The 7,382-nt window shown below is 48.7% G+C and overlaps 1 protein-coding gene across 4 annotated transcripts in view; it reads right to left on the minus strand.

The window, feature by feature from the left end:
- Positions 1 to 7,382, minus strand: part of LOC142112083 (SLAM family member 5-like) — a 346,313-nt gene that overhangs the window by 163,290 nt on the left and 175,641 nt on the right. The gene's annotated exons all lie outside the window — the stretch shown is intronic.

Genomic DNA, 7,382 nt, shown 5'->3' on the forward strand with positions numbered 1-7,382 from the left:
GTTTATCGTGACAGCTGTCCCTGCTGAAGGTTTTTCATAAATCTGAGCAATAGTTCGATCCTTATCAATGCGATAAGCATTGAAAACTATTTTTAATTTTATGTGGTCGTTGGTAAATGTGCCCTTTTGTGTCTCTGTCTCTTTTGTTTCCTTGCTCTTAGAGAAGTGTGGCCATCAGCCTGAACGCAGTTAAAATCACGTGGGTGAGTGATTAGGTGTTTAGCCTATGGGCTTGTATTATATGTTAACCAATAGGTAGAGAGAGGGGGGTGGTTTTGTTTTATATAGGTGTTAGTTGTCATCCATTTTCCCCTCTCTGTTTCCGGATTCCTAGCTGTGCAGTTGGATCCCTAGCTGTCAGCGGTGCGGTGGATTCAGGCCTTGGAGTGAACGTTGTGGTATCGTATTAACTCTGTGTATTGTCCTTGTCCTTTGTGTTTTGTCTGTGTTTTGTCTGTGTTTTCCCTTTTTTCTTTATTGTCTTTCCTTTCCCTTTTTCTCCCCCTTCTTCCTCCTCTTTCCCCTTCCATCCTCCTCTCCCCCTCCGCTTTCTCCCCCCACCCTCCGTTTTTCTGTTATTTTCCTTCTTTCCCCCCTTACCTCCTTTTTCTCTCCTGTCCTTGTGTTTCCTTTCTTCCTGCAGGCTGTCCTCCGCGTCTTTTAGCATGTCTCGCCCCAGCCGCGTGCGCAGTGCCCCCTCCAGATATCGCGAGGCGGGGCCTGGCCCTGTCCCCCTCGCTTCTTCTCCGTCTCCACGTTCAGCGGGGGCCCCCTCCTCCGTCGCAGCCGGCAGTTCCCTTAGGGGGTCCCGCAGCGCCTCTCCCCCTCCCTCCTCCTCCAGAGCCTCCGTCAGCAGGGGTAGGCGCCAGAAGGCTGTTCAGCCTGGCGGGCTTATCCCGCTCCCTCCAACAGGGTCCTTGTCAGTAGCGGAGGTGGTTCCTTTAGCGCCTGCTCCACAAGGTGGCCCCCCCATCAGCTCCTGCCCCCCCTTTCCACCCCCCTCCCCTTGGTCTCCAGTGGGGTTTTTAGAGGTTGGGAGTCCTCTCCCTCCCGGTTTCCTCGGGCAGACCCCCTTCCCAGGCCTCCTGCATGTTCTGTGCCTTCTTATAGAGGCTTGGGCCCTATCATCTGATATTCCCCCATACCTGGGGTTCCCCCCCCTCCCCCCCCCCGTCCCTTCTGTCCACGTTGCGTTTTCTGCCCCCCCCCCTCCCCCTGGGCTCCGTTAGTGGGGTCACCGGGCTGGGTTTTCATGGTTCCTGGCAGATGGAGGTCCCTGTTCCTTCGGCTGGGGAAGTGGGAGCGGCGGACCTTCTGGGTCCCGTCCCCCTTTTTCCTGGGTCTTCCAATCTTTTCCCGGGTTCGGGTTCCTTGGCCGGGGTGGGTTCCAGGGCCTGTCCCCCCACCTCCCAGCCTTCTCTCCCCCCCCCCCTTCCCCCCCTCCCCCCCCATTCAGACGCGGTTGCCCCCTCTCGGGTTCCGTGGGATTTGCCGTACCCCCTAGTGGGCGGTCCGTTTTTGCCCCCGTCAGGATCTGGGGAGGGTCCTCCTTACCCCATCCCCTCTGGGGTCTACAGGCATTATTACCCGGTGCCCCTACAACCCCTTCGGGGGGAAGCCCCTCATCTTGGGAGTGACCCAGACGCTTCATCTAACAGACCCCCCCACCGGGATTCTTAGGGTTAGATAACGATTTCTTGGGAGTCAATAGTTCATTGGCGGCGGTAGAATCATCTATAGGGTTCCGAGCTAGACTGTCAGATTCTAACGTGCCTCTTGTTTCAGATTCACAAGCTATGGTTGGAGGGATGAAAGCTCAGACATTACAGGTGGTCGGTGCCGGGACGGGAGCAGTAGAGGGGGCTCTGGCCACAGCAGATAACCTGTCGCAAGTCGCAAGGACAGCAGCTGATCCGGCGGGACTGGAAGTTCAGCAGGCGGACGCCGCGGAGGTCGGAGCAGTATCAGGTCCTTCCAGGCCGTCGGGATCCGGGCCGCAAGCGGAAGCTGTCGTCAGCGGTGAGTTGTCTGAAGTTGTTATTCCACATGTACTTACACATAGCCCCCCATTGTCCTCCACAGACGAGGATTCTCCCTCTTCATTGGGGGAGGGCCCTCGTAAGCTTATTAAGTTACTTAATACACACTTTGGCAGGTCTAGATCCCAGGGTGGGAGACGAAGTGGGGCAGTCAAGTCTGTAGCGCCCCAAGCCCCTATGGTGCTTTGTGAGAATACGGCCCTCTTGGCAGGATTACGGCCCAGTATTAAAGACAGGATTAGGAAGGGTTGGTTCGTTAACATGTTCGAGATAACGAAAGCAGCAAAAAAAGGTCTAGATGCAGCTTGCGAAAGAGGGGGTATCGGCGAAGAAGCGTATAAAACCTTCTCCAATTGGGTGACCGGTTATTGTGCATTTGCGGCCTGCTATATCGAAACGAGGCCGGAGGCTCATGAGGATGTGTGGAAATATCTGCACCTCATTAATGAGATGTTTGTTAATGACCGTCCAGGAACCTGGCTTAAATATGATGAGTTATTTTGAGAGAGGGTGGACGGTCGTGTTAACATGCCACTGGGGGTAAAGGATGTCGAGATTTGGATGCAACTTAATCGGGCTAGTTTAGCGTTTGGTCCAGGGGCACAAGGGAATCGGTTTCCGCAAGGGGGGAGACGTAGTGCTCCCCAGTTTGTTAAGAACAGATGTTTCGCCTTTAACAATACGTCCTGTGGGCGGGGGGAAACGTGTAGGTATCGACACAGTTGTACGTATTGCCGCGGACCGCATTCTGCCAAGGAGTGTCCGAGGAGTGCCCCCGGTCTCGGCAGAGGTCGCGGCAGCGACGGAAATATGGGTTAAGGGCCCCTCCCCTATTCGTATTGATTATTTAGAACGATGGCTTAGATTATATCCAGATGCAGAACAGGCTTCTTTTCTCCGGGAGGGTTTTCGTTGCGGGTTCCGGTTGCCAATTAGGACAGCGGTCAAAGCTAGGGCGGCGAGAAATTTAAAATCAGCTTATATTTTTCCGGAGGTCCTGGAAGAAAAGATTTGCGGAGAAATTAGCCTAGGACGCATGGTCGGCCCTTTTACCTCACCTCCCTTATCAGATTTAGTAATTTCTCCAGTGGGGATTGTTCCAAAAAAAGTTCCGGGTAAATTCCGTCTAATTCAACATCTGTCGCACCCAGTAGGCGAGTCGGTTAATGACGCTATTGATCAAGATATAAGCTCGGTAGTTTATCAATCGTTTGAAGAGGCCTTATCGATGGTTAGACACTTTGGCGCGGGAGCTCTCATGGCGAAACTTGATATTGAATCCGCTTTTAGATTACTTCCCCTTCACCCAGATTCCTTTAAATATATGGGGTTCCAAATTAAGGGAGGGTTTTACGTGGATAGATGTCTGCCCATGGGTTGTTCTCTGTCATGTGCCTATTTTGAAGCTTTTAGTTCCTTTCTTCATTGGGCAATTCAGGCAGGGACAGGGCAAGAGGGCATCGCTCACTATCTTGATGATTTTTTATTTGTGGGCCCGGCCGAGTCCTCAACGTGTAAAGATCTATTGTTCTCAGCACAGGCCCTGTTCTCAGTCATGGGTGTGCCGGTAGCACAGGACAAAACCGAAGGTCCACTTACATGTTTGGCCTTTTTGGGAATTGAGATAGACACAATAGCGGGCTGCTGTAGGTTGCCAGCTGACAAAATCATGAAGCTAAAAGGATTGATAGATAATGCTTTGTCTTCCCCCTCTCTTAAATTGAAAGAAGTTCAGTCCCTGTTAGGGCTTTTTAACTTTGCTTGCAGGGTTATTCCAATGGGTAGGATTTTTTGTAGAAAATTACAGCTTTCTACGGCGGGTATGAACAGGCCACATGCGTTGATCAAACTCAAAGAGGAGATTAGACAGGATTTGTTGATTTGGACATCTTTTCTGGGAAGATTTAATGGCATTAGAATCTGGCCTCCCCACCCTATTTCCACCAGGGATTTAGAGTTGTTCACGGATGCATCCGGGTCTAAAGGTTTTGGAGCATACTTTCAGGGCGAATGGTGCGCAGCTCCCTGGCCTCAGGAGTGGGTCGACAGCGATTTGATAAAAAACTTACTGGTATTGGAGTTATTCCCCATTATAGTGTCCCTGGAGTTGTGGGCTTCTCAGCTCAAAGGCCATAATGTTTCTTTTTGGTGCGATAATTTGGGAGTGGTCCAGGCAATTAATCGCCAGAGTGCATCCTCTAAACCAGCAGTGAATTTATTGCGGGTCTTGGTTCTTCGTTGCTTGGACTACGACATAAATTTTCGTGCTAAACATGTCCCGGGTATTGAAAATGGGATTGCTGACTCTCTTTCTCGCTTTGACTGGGTGCGGTTTAGATCACTGGCCCCGAGAGCTAATCCTGTGGGTATAGATTGTCCATTTTATATTTGGCAGATGATCGGTCCGGATTAAGATTTTTGGCTGAAGCGGCCCTAGCTCCCTCTACGCTGAAGACTTACCGGTTGGCGTGGCAACGCTGGGAGAATTATTTGGCTATTTCTGGTAGGCGATTGTTGGCCAATGGTTCAGACATAGAGGAGTTCATGTTGCGGTGTTATCAGGAAGGTTTTAGCAAGGCGTCTATGTCTTCCACTTTAGCAGGAATATCTTTCATGTCTAGAGTTCAGGGGTTATCGGATCCTACGAAATCCTTTCTGGTTAGGAAAGCCCTTAAAGGATGGGCTAGGTTACACCCTGTTCCAAGAGATCACAGACGGCCCATTGACGCTCGTTTATTGGCCTGTTTGATAGATGCACTGCCTGGGGTTTTGATAGATGCTTTCGAAGTTTCTCTTTTTAGTACTGCTTTTTCCATGGCTTTTCATGGGGCCTTGAGAGTAGGGGAGCTGGTTGCTCAGTCAAAAAATCAATTAGGGTCAGCTATTTTAGCAGCTAATGTCATCATAAATTTGGATTCCGTTCAAATTAGGATTGCCCGGTCTAAAACAGATCAATTGGGAGTCGGTCATTGGTTAACCCTTTCTAAGCAGGTCAATGATAGGATTTGTCCGGTTAGGTTATGTCATCAATTATCAGAATCACGCCCGCAGGCGGAAGTTTGGTTAGTTCACAAAGACAGTTCCCCACTGACCAAATTTCAGTTCCACTCCATTATGTCCAAGGCTCTACAGGACCTGGGCTTTCCCCCCTCTGAATTCGGAACACATTCCTTTCGTATTGGCGCAGCGACAGAGGCAGCAGCAGATGGGGCTTCTATGTTAGCTATACAGGCATTAGGCAGATGGAAATCTAGCTGTTATAAGAGATACATTAGACCTGATGTTTAACAATTGTTTGCTTCCCTTGTACGCAGCCTTCTTTTTCTTCGCTTTTCTTTCTCAGGTGGTAGACCCAGGGGCTAGCTGCTCGCCGCTTTTTGCGGGTGCGTGAAGGGCTTTTTCCCACCGGGTTTTCACCTTCACCTGGGTCGCTGCCTTTCCTTTCCGTTCTATTTAATGTTGGAAGTAAAATCACCCTTATGGTTAGTTTAGGGTCGTTTTCTTCCCGAATTTTTGGGTAGTAGTTTCATTAGTTTTCAGTTGTTATTTATTTGTTTCGTTTACATTTTGGTTATTAAGTTGTTATTCTCGTAGGGGTTGATGCCAGAAAAATATCGGTATGGTTGTTCGGACATTCCTTTATCTTCTGGGCCGGTATACATCAGTTTGCGGGTTGTTGTCCGTGGGTCCCGGAGAATTCGGATATCATTTGGATAGGTCATCGTGGTATGAGATGGAGGCAGTTCTTGTCGGTTTTATCCTGTGAGATTTCTGTTCGCGGAGTTCCCGATATCCTTGTGGTTCACCTAGGCGGTAATGACATTGGTCAAATTAAATCACTGGAACTCATCATAAATATCCGTGATGACATTTTAACGGCCTCTGAGTATTGGCCGTCTATAAAGTTTTGTTGGTCCTACATTGTTCCCCGTAGGACATGGAGGTCTGATTTGCCTCCCACGGCTATTTCATCTGTGGTACGTAAAGTGAATCAGGTTGCCAGTAAGATTTTTCGTCAGTCTGGAGGTTTTTCTATTTCCCATCCTTTGTTGAAAGCCGAATATATTCATTTATTTAGATTGGACGGGGTTCATCTTTCGGATTTGGGCATTATCTTTTTTTATTGATCGGTTATTTTGGAAACTTAGGCCTATTTTCAGGGCTGTGGTTGGCGGGCTGCATTTATAGCATCTCTGCAGCGTGGGTGGGAGAGCAGTGCAGTTGGTAAGTTTGCATATGGTGCTTCGTTTATATGTCATAGGTCACTATCCCCCCTTTCGTATGGTGTTGTCATCACGTGTGTTGGGTCCAGTGAATGGGACTCTGGGCCAGTATGTTGATTATCTCTGGCGGTTTATATAGGGGGGTGTAGTCTTGCCGTTGGACATATATTTCGCACCGGCCAATAGATAAGGTAAATCCTGGGTTGGTGGTTCAATGGTCTGACCTTTCCACCGTTATTGGTTTTGTTTTGCCATCTGCCCTGCTCTCGTCCGCCTTCAGCCCCTTTAGTTTAATATATCCATTTAATAATATTAATAAATATATTTTAATTCCAACGTTATTCTGGTGTCCGTGTCGTTATTGGTTTAGAAGGTATTATGGTAAACACTATGAGCTTCCGCACTGTGCATTTTAGAGAAGTGTGGCCATCAGCCTGAACGCAGTTAAAATCACGTGGGTGAGTGATTAGGTGTTTAGCCTATGGGCTTGTATTATATGTTAACCAATAGGTAGAGAGAGGGGGGTGGTTTTGTTTTATATAGGTGTTAGTTGTCATCCATTTTCCCCCTCTCTGTTTCCGGATTCCTCCCTCCCTCCCGGCTGTTTTTTATATGGTTTGTTTCTTGGGTGGGAGAGCAGTGCAGTTGGTAAGTTTGCATATGGTGCTTCGTTTATATGTCATAGGTCACTATCCCCCCTTTCGTATGGTGTTGTCATCACGTGTGTTGGGTCCAGTGAATGGGACTCTGGGCCAGTATGTTGATTATCTCTGGCGGTTTATATAGGGGGGTGTAGTCTTGCCGTTGGACATATATTTCGCACCGGCCAATAGATAAGGTAAATCCTGGGTTGGTGGTTCAATGGTCTGACCTTTCCACCGTTATTGGTTTTGTTTTGCCATCTGCCCTGCTCTCGTCCGCCTTCAGCCCCTTTAGTTTAATATATCCATTTAATAATATTAATAAATATATTTTAATTCCAACGTTATTCTGGTGTCCGTGTCGTTATTGGTTTAGAAGGTATTATGGTAAACACTATGAGCTTCCGCACTGTGCATTTTATGCAGTTTCTCTCTCTCACTCTGTCTCTCCCTCTCTCTCCCCCCCCCCTTACTCTCTT

Source organism: Mixophyes fleayi, assembly GCF_038048845.1.
Source record: "Mixophyes fleayi isolate aMixFle1 chromosome 12 unlocalized genomic scaffold, aMixFle1.hap1 SUPER_12_unloc_2, whole genome shotgun sequence".
NCBI lineage: Eukaryota > Metazoa > Chordata > Amphibia > Anura > Limnodynastidae > Mixophyes > Mixophyes fleayi.